This window comes from Nomascus leucogenys, chromosome 11 (genome assembly GCF_006542625.1).
Source record: "Nomascus leucogenys isolate Asia chromosome 11, Asia_NLE_v1, whole genome shotgun sequence".
NCBI classification, from domain to species: Eukaryota; Metazoa; Chordata; class Mammalia; order Primates; family Hylobatidae; genus Nomascus; species Nomascus leucogenys.
In genome coordinates this window covers 9,011,135-9,024,402 of record NC_044391.1, presented here as the reverse complement: position 1 = coordinate 9,024,402, position 13,268 = coordinate 9,011,135, and the positions used below count along the sequence as shown (strand labels likewise).

At 38.0% G+C, this 13,268-nt stretch overlaps 1 long non-coding RNA gene across 1 annotated transcript in view; it reads right to left on the bottom strand.

Moving 5' to 3' along the window:
* The window catches only part of LOC115837217, an 813,290-nt gene extending 802,222 nt beyond the window's left edge, over positions 1–11,068 (bottom strand). The window contains exon 1 of the long non-coding RNA XR_004032226.1: positions 10,957–11,068. This is a non-coding gene — a long non-coding RNA (uncharacterized LOC115837217). The remainder of the gene's footprint in view (positions 1–10,956) is intronic.
* Between the last annotated feature and the right edge of the window lie 2,200 nt (positions 11,069–13,268).

The window sequence follows — 13,268 nt, the reverse complement described above, 5'->3', positions numbered from 1 at the left end:
TCCCCTGCTTTATAAACTTCGGGGTCATAGTTGCTGCATTAGCCACCTATTGCTACATAACAAATTACCCCACACTTAAAATAACAAATATGTATTATCTCACAGTTTCTGCAGGCCAGGAATTTTGGAGTGGCTTGGCTGGATGCCTCTGGCTCAGGGTCTTTCATGATGTTGGAGTCAAGCTGTCAGCCAGGGCTGCAGACATTGGAAAGCTTGATTGGGCAGGAGAATGTGCTCCCAAGCTCACTGATGTGGCTGTGGGCTGGCTTCAGAAGATCTGCTTGCAAACGCACTCACATTGCTGCAGGCAGGCCTTAGTTCTTCAGCATACAAGCCTCTACAGAAGGTGTCTGAGTTCCCTCCCAACATGGTAGTTGGTTTTCCCCTCCTCTGGACTGCCTCATGACATAGAAACTGGCCATGCTCCGAGAGTATGTAGTAAATTGAGTGGTGACTCCAGATAGTTATGGCTGTGTCCTGATACCTGGAACTTATGAATGTGAACCTGTTTGGAAAAGGATCTATGTAGATGCAATTAAGTTAAGGATATTGAGACCTTGAGATGATCCCGGATTCGAGTGAGTGCTAAATCCAGTGACAAGTGTCCTTAGAAGAGAAGGGGGTAAAGACACAGAGAGAAACAGGGAGGATGTCAGATATAAACAGAAGCAGAGATTGCAGTTATGTTGCCACAAGCCAAGAAACACCTGAGGCCAATGGAAGCTAGAAGATGCAAGGATGGGTTTGCTCCCGGAACCTTCAGAATGGGGCATGGTCCTGCTGACACCTTGATTTTGGCCCTCTGGCCTCCAGAACTGAGAGAGAATAAATTTCTGCTTTTTTAGGCCATCAAGTGGTGGTAATTTGTTACAGCAGCCCTAGGAAGCTAATACAGAGTGAACTGAAAGAGAGAGAGGGAAACCACAGTTTTTTCTTTAAACTAATTTCAGATGTTCCCATTATTCTGACATACTCCGTTTGCTACAAGGGAGTCATTAGGTCCAGGCCATGTTTAAGTGGAGGGGAATTAAGCTCTGGCTCCCCAGAAGAGAAGTATCAAAGAATCTGTGCACATATCTTTAAAACCAATAAAGCTGCCATCTGAAGTTTCTCAAAATAACTTTTAAAGTACCCCTTTTCTCTGAGGTCAAGATACTGGAAAGAGACACAAGCAAATGTCTGAGTCTTGAGGCTAGTATCGAATATTTATTAATCCCTATCTGGGACTTCCATATTTTCTCAAACACCAGTCACTATTGCACATATACTGATGGATTATTGTCATAAACTTTATTGGCAAAGCTCATGGGACCATAATTAATTTATATGTAACTCATCTAAAATTACTTGCAATATTACTACAAATTACTACTAATAATAAGGTACCATATGAAATAAGAAATTTTTATTTTAAAAATACATTCATATTCATCATCTCACTTAACAGTTATTAAATTCTCACGATACTTCTATAAGAGGGTTGGTATGATCAAAGGGACTAAAACAGGCAGTACATTCAGCAGAAAGATCACTATACTAAAAGTCAGGCTGTAGTCTTAGCACTGTCCCTTACCACATGACCTTGGGAAAAATTAAGTAATTTTCCTAGGCCTCGGTTACTTTATCTGTAAAATTCTGTCAGCTCTACCAGAAGCAGCATTCCCTTTGTTATCTCCAAAAATTAGACTAAAGTTACAAATACGTAAGAACTGAAATAGAATATTTGTAGCAAGGGAGAACATTTCAAAAATGTATGAACTATCCTTATTGTATGCATCTGGTAAGGGGATTTTTTTTTTTGTCATAGCCCTTACCATTATCTGAGGTTCTTTGCTTTTATGTGACTTGTTCATTAAGGTCTGCTAGGACCTAAGCTCTTAGAGGACAAGGGGCCTGCTGTCTTCTTCACTATAGTCGTCTACACTCTAGAAGAGCACTCTAGCTGCGAGTAAGTACTCAATAAAACATGGGCTGAACAAGCAAATCAAGTGTGCCAGGTATTTTACAAATAATAATAGAGCCATTTATCTCTCTTATCTGACAGAAGCGGTTCTGCGTGTATGGCTTAACAGACTCTCCGGAGTTAGATCTTCACACTCCTAGACAATCACGTATGAGGAACCTCAGGCTCAGAAGTTAAGGACTTTACCAATGACAACACTCTGCACTCATGCATCTCAGATCTTCTACTGTGACATTTAGTGTTCTTGACACAGAATCAATCTTATATTCTGTAATACAGAGCTTGGTTACATCAATATTTTCAAGTAGAAACACCTCTAATCAAGTCATAACATGGCCTAATATTTAATCTTTGGGATTAGTGATTAATTACAAGGAGAGTTAATACATTCACAAAGTGTTCACTGTGGACTACTTTTTAATCAAATCATGTATGTAAGTAATAGTTCAAGGAACATCTTAACACAGGGAGAAAAAAAATCTACATTTTTACTCAGCATTTGCTACTTATTTCAATAAATGTATTCTGCCATCTCTGCACATTAGCTACCGTAGCTCTGAGATTAACCTTTCCTGTTTGCTAGTGCCTGACCTCAGAGCACCCTAAATTACTCAAAGCCATTCTGATGGCTTTAATTTATGAGAACACCTCCAAATATTCATCTTTTAAATCCTGAAAATGATTATCCCTGCATAACAGTGGCTCTCTTTTTAATCTTAGCTGATAACTCTGATTAAACACATCCAAAGGCTGATTACCCCCACTGTGGTTAATGCCAGTGTCACTGCTAACTACTTATTTCACAGCGGGAATTGCCTTCAAGAGCCCATTTACATTATTACCTAGAATTGATTTACACTGTTATTTCCTATTGATTACATAGGAAATAGGAGGTATAGACGGCGTCCTCTAAAGGCTTACTATGATGGCAAATAATGCAAAACACAGCTGTTTAATTCTACACTCAGCCAGTAATATAACAGTGAAAACACCAGTTGCTTCCAAAAGGTAGATATTTTTTAAAAGACAACATTTAGTATTAGAATCATTAAGTTATTTCTTCACAAAGCTATTTCGGGGTGGACTCTATGTTATCACAATGGGTCAAAGTAAGAGAAAATGAAAGAAGCTAAGCGTAGGACAGACATGTGGCATGTGGATACATTAAGCAAAGTTTGGCCCCTGTGCTTTCTTATACTGCTAGCCTTTGAGCAGGCAGTATGTTTGGTGATGGGATAACAGAGATGCTAAAAGCAGCAGGAGTACTAGCTCTGCAGATTCCTGGAATCATCGTTCTCTCTTGAGTGTCTTCTTGCTCGGTTTCCTGCAGGGCAGCTATGATTATGACAAAAGATAGGAGGAGATAAAAACAATGCTTTCATTCAGTCCTCCAATAAATATGTATCAAGAGCCAACTCTGTTCTGGGTACTATGTCAGATGCTAAGGATATCAGGGGTAAATGAGACCCATAGGACTCCTTCCCTTCTTAAAATGTTATTTTGTCTAAAAAGACAGGTAATAAACAAATACAGATGTCATCACTAGTGGAAAATGCTACAAAGGAAAAGAAGAACGTGTCAGAATTCTCTTAAAAAAAAGTCTTAATCTGTGACCCAAATGGATGCCTGTGTTGTACAGCCAAAAGAAATCTCGAGGCAAGGATGATACTGGATTCCACCACTCTCTAGGGCAATGGCCCTCACACTTGAGCATGCAATAGAGTTACTTGGAGAACTTGTTAAACCACAGGGTTTCTGAATCTGTAGGTGTGGGGTGGGACCTGATAATTTGTATCTCACAAATTCCCAGGTGATGCTGCTGCTCCAGGAACCACGTTTTGAGAACCACTGCTCTGGTTTTCAGAATATTTCTGCCCTTCTTATTTCCACATTCATCATGAGGATCACTGAGGAGATTAAATGTATGAAACTGCTTGATATAAATGAAAAGGGTGGCAATTATGGAGAAATAGATTCAAATAAAACCTGAATTCCTTCAGCACTTAAGGAAAATGAGCCAATCACAGTTGATTTTAGGAGGAACAATCCCATCTTCCTCTTCAGAAAGGAAGATGATTTTATGATCTTCAAAAGCAGCTTTTCTCTTTGTGTAATATAAGTCATTTAATTATGGAAGAGGCTCATGAGGGCCCTCAGGTCTTCATCAAAGGCTGGCAGAGTCATACTCCTAGCAGCATGCCCACTCCACTGCTTTCACAATCAGACACCTGCTGGGAGAGCCCATGATGGATGAAATCAGGTCACCCTTTGCAAAGGACTAACTCAGAACCATCTTATGAATTACCCGCTCTAGAAACTGCATTTCCTGTGGACTGCAGGCTCCTTTGCAGCACATTAGCTAACACCAATGGAGGAAACAAGGAACAAAGATTTGCTTCCTAATACTCTGGTGGTTTAAACTGACCCTCCCTTGAGAGACTTGACTTATTCACTTCCCAGATCTGGCCCTATTGGGAAAAATCACCATATTTTTCTAGGCATTCTTTTCAAGGTGGCCTTATTATTTGAAAGGTTTCAGATCATCTTCCCAAGGTAATGTTCTCTTGAGGCAACAGAAGCAAGGATGTCCCAAAGAATAGAAGGTAGGTATTTTAATCTCAACTTTATCAATTTTGATCTGAATAAGTAAAATTACATTTAATAAAATTCAGTATTTAGTCTCTCTGAATCTCACCTTTCTTACTTTATCAAAAGTGAAGATTGGTCAGGCGCTGTGGCTCACGCCTGTATTCCCAGCACTTGGGGAGGCCGAGGCGGGTGGATCACCTGAGGTCAGGAGTTCGAGACCAGCCTGGCCAACATGGCGAAACTCCGTCTCTAGTAAAAATACAAAAATTAGCCGGGCGTTGTGGCGCATGCCTGTAATCCCAGCTACTCGGGAGGCTGAGGCAGGAGAATCGCTTGAACCCGGGAGGTGGGGGTTGCAGTGAGCCGAGATCGCGCCATTGCACTCCAACCTGGGCGACAGAGCTGGAATCCGTCTGACTCGGGGAGAAAAAAATAAAAATAAAAGTGAAGATTGCCACAGACCAGGGGCTGGCAAACTTTTTCCGCAGAGGCCGGATAGTAAATACTTCAGGCTCTGTGACCATCAAATCCCCATAGCAACAACTCAACTCTGCCACATGAAAGCAGCCAGACAATATGTAAACAAATGGCCACAACTGTGTTCTAATAAAGCTTTATTTATAAAAACAGGCAGCAGGCCTGGCTAACACCTGACAGAGACTCCTTTCTCACCTCAGGGATCCTTGGCCACCACGATGCCTCTAATATGGATTTAATTTGTTAATGGGAGCAACAGATTTATTTTCCCTGTACCTGTATTTCTCTTGTGTTGTAAGAAAATATTACTTGTCATGTCACCTCTTCATAGGAATTTCAAAAGGACTGATGAGCTAATGTTTCAAAGTATTATGATTTCTTGATAAAGGGCAGAAGAGAAGTACTAATTATTATCAACAGTACATTTTAAGCTACTATCATCTGATTATTATTGCACCTGGGAATGGAATGTGAATTCCGGTTCATACCACTCATTCAAACATACTATGCTATGGTCTCTCACCTTAGAGTTTCCCCTCAAATGATTAATGAAAACCTTGAGTTAGTCAATATTACCCCTTGATGCCTTCCAAAGATTAAATAGAAGAAATAAAAGAAACAGATTCCACCATTTCATTTATACAAGTTTAATATTTTTCCATTTATCTTTGATGATTATTCAGCCCTGAAGCCTAAAAGTGAAACATTCTAAAGAAATAAAATAGACATGTGAGCTATGCTGAAAACCATCAAATAAGGGTTATATGGTTTGTTTACTTTTATTTATTCTTTTCCTCCTAGGAGAAACTCCATTAAGAGTAAATTTTGGAGACAGGAGACTTTGGAGTATATATATGTTAAAATACATTTTTTAAAAAACATAATGGATAATTGACACTGATTTCATAATTTCTTATTAATGTTAGCATAATTTTTCCTTTGTATTCCACCTACTACCAATTACCAACCAGGGTTGACACTTTCAATAACTAATTCATTTGTTAGATATTTCTCTAGTACCTGTGATATACAAGGTACTCTGTTATAAAGGTGGAAAGTTTGCATATCCAACAATAAAAGGTAGCATGTGACAAGTGCCCTCAGTATGTTAACATGCAGTATTCCGGAGTGTGAAGAAAAAAGAAGGAATTTTTAGCTGAGGTGACAAGAGAAGACTTGTTTCATGGCAGAAGTGATACTTGAACTGAGTCTGGAAGACAAGTGAAAGGAACAAAGAAACAGCTTTCTAGATAGCTCAAATACAGACCCCATGCATAGACATACCACTGTGAGCAATTCATATCATACAAAAGGTTGTAAGTAGTCCAGTGGAAGGCCAGAGGTAATCAGGCTAATGAGTCTGTGTTTATGGAAAAATCCACTATCGGATTTTGAGAGGATTAGAGTTACGTTTTATTCATTCATTCAACAAATATCTTTTGAACCCCTATTACATATCACACATTTTTTAAGCTATATGAATATAGCAATACATTAGAGAAATGCAGAAAGAAGAATCTGTGCCCATATTCTGGTAGACAGAACTAGGTAAGAAACAAAAGAAATAAGTAAACGATAGAATATATTTGAAGATTAAATTTACAGGTGAGCAATTATAAATTTAAAAACTGAAGCAATTATAAATAGGTTGGTTAGGGTGACACCTGATGTTACATTTGAACAAGAGTTTGAGATAGGTAAGGAACAAGCCATGTAGGTATCTAGAAGAATAGAATTCCAGCAGAGGGATTGCCAGTGCAAAGGCTTTGAGGACCAGGTTCACACAAAGCAGCCTGTGTGAGTGTGGGAGCACAGAAGGAGATGATGTAGAGAAGTAAACGTCACATCATGTAGAGCCTTGTAGACAATTTTAAGGACTCTGGATTCAAGAATGTTAATTTACTAGAACTGTGCAGAATAATTGCAGAAGGAAAAGTATTAGAAGTAGAGGCAACAGTGTTTTTAAAAAACTATTTTTCAGGTGAAAAAGTCTTGAAATAATTCACTCGTTTGATCCTTCATTTATTCACATTAATTCAGCACATATTTAGGAGACACTATGATTGATATTGACATTGGAACTGACTGAGATAGACAAATCTTGCCTATGTGAAGCTGACTACTTGGCAGAATGATGATAGCATGAATAGAAATGTCCCATATGTCAACAAGCTTCCAAAAATCTATAAAAATTTAAATTGTATTATGAATTCAAAAATATCTAATATTGTAGAGAAGATTCCCAAAAGATCCAATTACATAAACAATCCTCCATCTACTTTCTAAGTCATTTCCTTAGCAATAGGCTTCAATGAAATATTGACCAATATTCTTTCTACCCTTAAGATTTATTTTGAAAAGAATGATTGGATATTCTTAACGTCAAAAAGAAATCATTCAAAACATCCAAGCAGTGAAAAGTAAACTAAATATCTGGGGCTTATCATTCTGCTAATCATGATGAGTCACAGAACACAGAATACAAGTATAATTAATTCAAATACAACCATTTATGAATAGATTAATTTAGCAAGCATAAAAGAGGCAAAAACCAGTTCAAAATTATCAAGTTTGTCTGTAACCTAGACAACAGCATTTTCCAAACAAATTGCTGATGCATGAAGATATTATCACTTGTGGCTGGATGACTGGCTTTAGTACCCCTATAACGATAAACCCGCTGTCTCCGAGGACAGATAGGAACTAGTCTCTGCTGTCAAACTGTCATGGAATTATTAAATATGGAGAGGAAAAGTGACCCAAACAGTATGTAATGAGCTCCCTTTTCATTCTCACTACAAAAGCACATCTGTGGATTGTTAATGACTCTGAAATGGATGAACCAAATTGATGAGAAAGAAAAACATCTCTCAGGGATAGGGAAAGGGAAAACGAACACACACAATGTTTATAAAACATAATTTTAAATATAAGGGGTTGTGAAGGTACTGAGAAATACTATAAAGTGGCATAAAAATGTAAGCTATTATTACTCATTTTCATATTGCTTTCCTTGCTTTCCTTTATGCTTTTAATATAAATCATTAACCTCTTAAATATATAGGAAGAAACAAGACCTAGTCACAAATATTCCATGTTTATGACTTTTATGAGGTGGCACTGCAATGCCTGTGTGGTAATTTCTATTCTATTGGATGAGATTTTACTAAACGTGCCCTGTGGGCTGCATGCAGTGACTTGAGTATGTGTCGGCTCTCAGGATCTCAGCTCTCATGGATTCTGTAGCTACTCCCATTGACTGACTTGTCATTTCTAGCTACATTGTCCCAAAAGATCCATTTGCCCCAGGATGCCCATGAAAGCCACACTTCAGTTCAAAGTTATGACTCAGGCATTGGAATTCTTCAAGCACAGGTATTGACTTATTGATCTTTGTTCCTCAGTGCCTGGTATTGTGCATGTCTTCAATAACCCTAAAATAAGATGAATGGCATTCAAAGGAAACTGAATAACTTATTCAGAGGGATGTCAAACAGATACAAGCACATTTAAAAAATTATCACAGTGTGAACCCATACACTAGAGCCACCATTTTATCTGGGCGTATTTAATGATTCTGAGTATATTGTTCTTTAGAAAGTTCAGATTTGGAGAAATTTGATTTGTGTTTTAATACATAAAAAAGAAAACAGTGAATCAATAGGGGACTGGGAATATTACTTGGTTTAAGGACAGATACAAGTTTGAAAACAGTCAATAATCTTGCTATTATTGTAGCAGTCAACAACCTTGCTTCTTCTCAGGACAGTATAAGTTAGGTAAACTATGAAGGTAGCATGGTATTAGAAAGGATAAGAACCAACATTTGTAAAAATAGCACTATATGATTCTGGAGAGGGAAATCACCGTTAATACCCAGATCATGACCTCTGAGTTACAAAGAGAACTGCTCTAAACACCATTCTACACAAAGGGTTTGTTTGCCACAAATACATATTCCAAGCAGTAGTGAAGAGCCATTTGGCACATGATTTGACTATTTCACACTAGGTAAAGACACTAACAAAGAAATATAATTGAAAAGTCATTAGAGGAAAAATTAAACAGCATACATAGTTGATATACAATCATGCTTCACTTACCAACAGGAATATGGTCTGAGAAGTGACTCCTTAGGTGATTTCATCATTGTGTAATCATAGGGTATACTTACACAAACCTAGATGGTATAGCCTACTACATACCTAGACCATAGGCTATAGCCTACTGCTCCCAGGCTACAAACCTGTACAGCATGTTACTATACTGAATACTGCAAATAATTGTAACACAATGGTAAGTATGTAAACATAGCTAAACATAGAAAAGGTACAGTAAAAATATAGTACAGGTTGAATCCCTAATCCAAGTTTTGAAATTCAAAATGCTCCAAAATCTAAAACTTTGCGTGCCAACATGATGCCACAAGTGGAAAATTCCACACCTTATCTCATGTGACAGGCCACAGTCAAAACACAATCAAAACTTTGTTTCATGCACAAAATTATTTAAAATATTGCATAATATTACACTCGTGTTATGTGTATAAGGTGCATATAAAACATAAATGAATTTTGTGTTTAGACTTGGGCCCCATCTCCAAGTTACTTGATTTTGTATATGCAAATATTTCAAAATCTGAAAAAAAGATCTGAAATCCAAATCATGTCTGGTCTCAAGCATTTGGGGTAAGGAATACTTAATCTGTATTATAATCTCATAGGACCACTGCCATATATGTGTTCCATCATTGACCAAAGCATCGCTATGCAGTACATGAAAGTACTTTCACTGAAACCATTATGAACAACATAGGATGCAATATTATACTGATAAAGAAAAATATTGTTTTAATATATTACTATTTACTACAAGTCCTCAAATTTAAATATACCTTTACAGTAATCTTTAAAATATAACACGCTATTCTCCATTCACACACATCCACAAGAAATTCACTGTTAAGACAACCTATCTATATATAACCCATAGTATCCTATAGGTTGTATTATAAATTTTCATTCATATTTTCTCCACTGCTAAAACAAAAATCAAAACCAGCTTCACTTTTACATAAAACATATTCACAGATCTCAGCAGTATCATAAGAAGTGGGCGAATGCAATAATCGACAAATTGGTGTCCCAATTTCCAGGTCAATGCACACCTTAATGATGCAATGAAACCCTCTACCTCCAACCTCAGGCCCTGAAGATTACGGGATAAAAAAGCTATGACACTGACCAGCTTCTCTCTAAGTATTTTATCCCATACCATGCCACCCAGGTGGTTGAATCACTAAGCAACAAGGTCAATCAAATGCAATACTTCTCTCTATTAAAATATAATGGAAATTTTGACCATTCCACATTCAAAGAGCAAATACATTCTCACACTGACAACCAGATTTTGTTGGCTTTTCCTGAAAGCAAAGTGTGACAGATGCCTTGGCTGTAATTGCCAATCAGCCTTTACATGGCAGCTGGAAAAACAATACATCACTTTGATCTCCTTTGCTCTAAACACATCCAAAATCAAGAAACCTGAACAAGGAATAAGAAATTGGCATCATTTCCAGGAGCTGTCACTCTGTGGCACTTAAATGCAATAATGTATATTTTGCTCATATCTTTATTTCCCTTTCAGAGACACTCTGTCAAAGACTTGAATAGTTAAATATCATATGTGTGTATATACATATACATATATATAATATACACAGTATATATATTATATATATATATATTTGTATATATTTGGAGACATACTTGGAAAGCACGTTTTTATTACCATGTACAAAATCTGAACTCAAGCACATTTAATTAAATACCACCACTGCCATTTCCTTTTCCAGTTATACACTGGAGTAAAACAAGTTAAGATGTCTCATCTGATTTTGAAACAGTATTCAAAACAGTTGTACTCACATTTTGCAGGCAGGTCATAGCCACATGTGATTTTTGCATGTCCAGTATCACAGCCATTCAGGTTACGACATTCAGCTAGCAAACAGGGGCCGGCTGCTCTATGAATACAGCCATCCACTAAGGGAGAAAGAAGAAAGTTAGCTTATATTTGCCATTTGGAAATAAATATAAAGCTCAAGATGGGAAGAGGAAAAGAACTCAATTTGTTCTTCCTGGAAATAACCATAGCCCATGGAAGAAAACCCAGGGTGTCCAATGTTTCAGACACTAGCTTGTCTGTGTGTGTGTTGGCGGCGGGGCGGTAATGTGGTGAACAGAAGTAGAAGGGTTATAGAAGTTGTGTGCTACTTAAACAACAGGTTCTCTGGGGTGGGAGTATCCTTGATATGTAGCATTTTCCCATTTCAGTGGTATAATTCCTTTCCCCACATCCAATTTTAAGCTATTAACTTGATGTCACTGAACACAGGGTTGAGAAGAAATGCTCACAATTGTCTCTCTCTCCCGAGCTGGTACGTGTTGCCTCTAACACACCATAGGTTAGAGAAGAAAAAAGGTCAGTAAGAAACCTAGAAAGGTATTCTGAAACATTTGTGCCCACCTCAAAACTGAAAGAGTAGAATTAAAGCTACCAAAATCAAAACCAAACCTTTGAGCAACTTCTCCCCGCAACAGAATGACACAAACATGATTGTGTTTCTGCAGGGTGTCTGACTGGGTGCTGCGCGAGGGTAGATTAGGTCTTGCCTAACACCCATAAGACCACCCCTTACTCTCACTTGGCAGGGCCTGAAGCAGAACTTCAGTGCTGCTCCGACTCTGCCAGAGGGGCAGGCTTTGTGCCTGTGACCAGTCTCAGGTCTCATCAGCTCTCTGGCTTTACATCTGGGTCCCTTTGACATCCAGGCATCACAAATTACCTTTTGAGAGCACAAATATGATGTCGCTGGAAATTAAGGCTCTCTGTGTGTGAGTGCACAGGTAGAAGGGTAGAAGACTAAAAGATCACAGACACATAAATTAGGAAATTGAGAATTTGGGGCTTTAGTTATTATTGAATGGGCCCTTTGGATAGAAAAAAAAGCAAGATTATAAAATAAAGGAAAAGAGAGAGTAATAGTAACTGGAATGTGAAAATAGATAGAATAATTAGAGGTCTGAAGACTTCTCCTTCTCTCCACAGTCCGTAACACCATGTCATTGATCCTTGATCTTTGTTATCATTATCATTATTATTATTTAAGAGGAAGCTGGATATGGGACAGGCTATTGGCACTAAGGGAAATATAACTTGTCTAATGTCCAGGTTGACTTCTGCTGCCACTGCGTGGCAGGGAGACATCACTTTTGGCCTCACAAGTGTCCCAGGGAAACAAGATTATCTGGGCTTTATTACTTCACCACTTGCATATCACCAAAGTTTGACAATGATCCTCAACCTCAAAGACACTCACAACAAAATTAATTCACTCCAGACTACGCTACACTGCATGTTTCGCAAAATCTAGCTTGAAATCCAGACTTTAACATTTACCAGATATGGCACGCTCCAAGCACTGGTTTTCTTATAAGTCCTTGTCAATAATGGTAGTATCTCACATAGTTACAAAGTTGTGCATAAAATTTGAATAATTTTGTGCATGGAAGGCATTCAGCATACCGTCTAGTATAGTGTTATGTGTCCCTTTGGTGGTAGTTCAGAACTCTAAATCAAAATTTTGTGTAAATTTTGAAATAATTCTTCTTTATTTAAAAAGAAGAAATAAAGGCCGGGCACAGTGGCTCATGCCTGTAATCCCAGCACTTTAGGAGGCTGAGGCGGGCGGATCACCTGAGGTCAGATGTTCGAGACCAGCCTGACCAACATGCAGAAACCCCATCCCTACTAAAAATACAACATTAGCTGGGCGTGGTGGTGCATGGCTGTAATCCTAGCTAGTCAGGAGGCTGAGGCAGGAGAATTGCTTGAACCCAGGAGGCGGAGGTTGCAGTGAGCCAAGATCGTGCCATTGCACTCCAGCCTGGGCAACAAGAGTGAAACTCCATCTCAAAAAAAAAAACAAAAAACCATCAAGTTTTTTCTCTTACAAAGAAACATTAATATATTTTGTTAAAATTCTTTCAATTAGCAGTTTTACTTTTTAAATTTCTTACATGAAATTATTAACACAAGTGCAAAAAATACGTATACAAGGATGTCACAGTTGTTTACAATAGTGAAAACTTGGATCTACTCAGATGTCCACCAACAGGAGCTGGTTAAATAAATAAAAGTCCATCAATGCCATAGACTGTAATACACCACTTAAAAT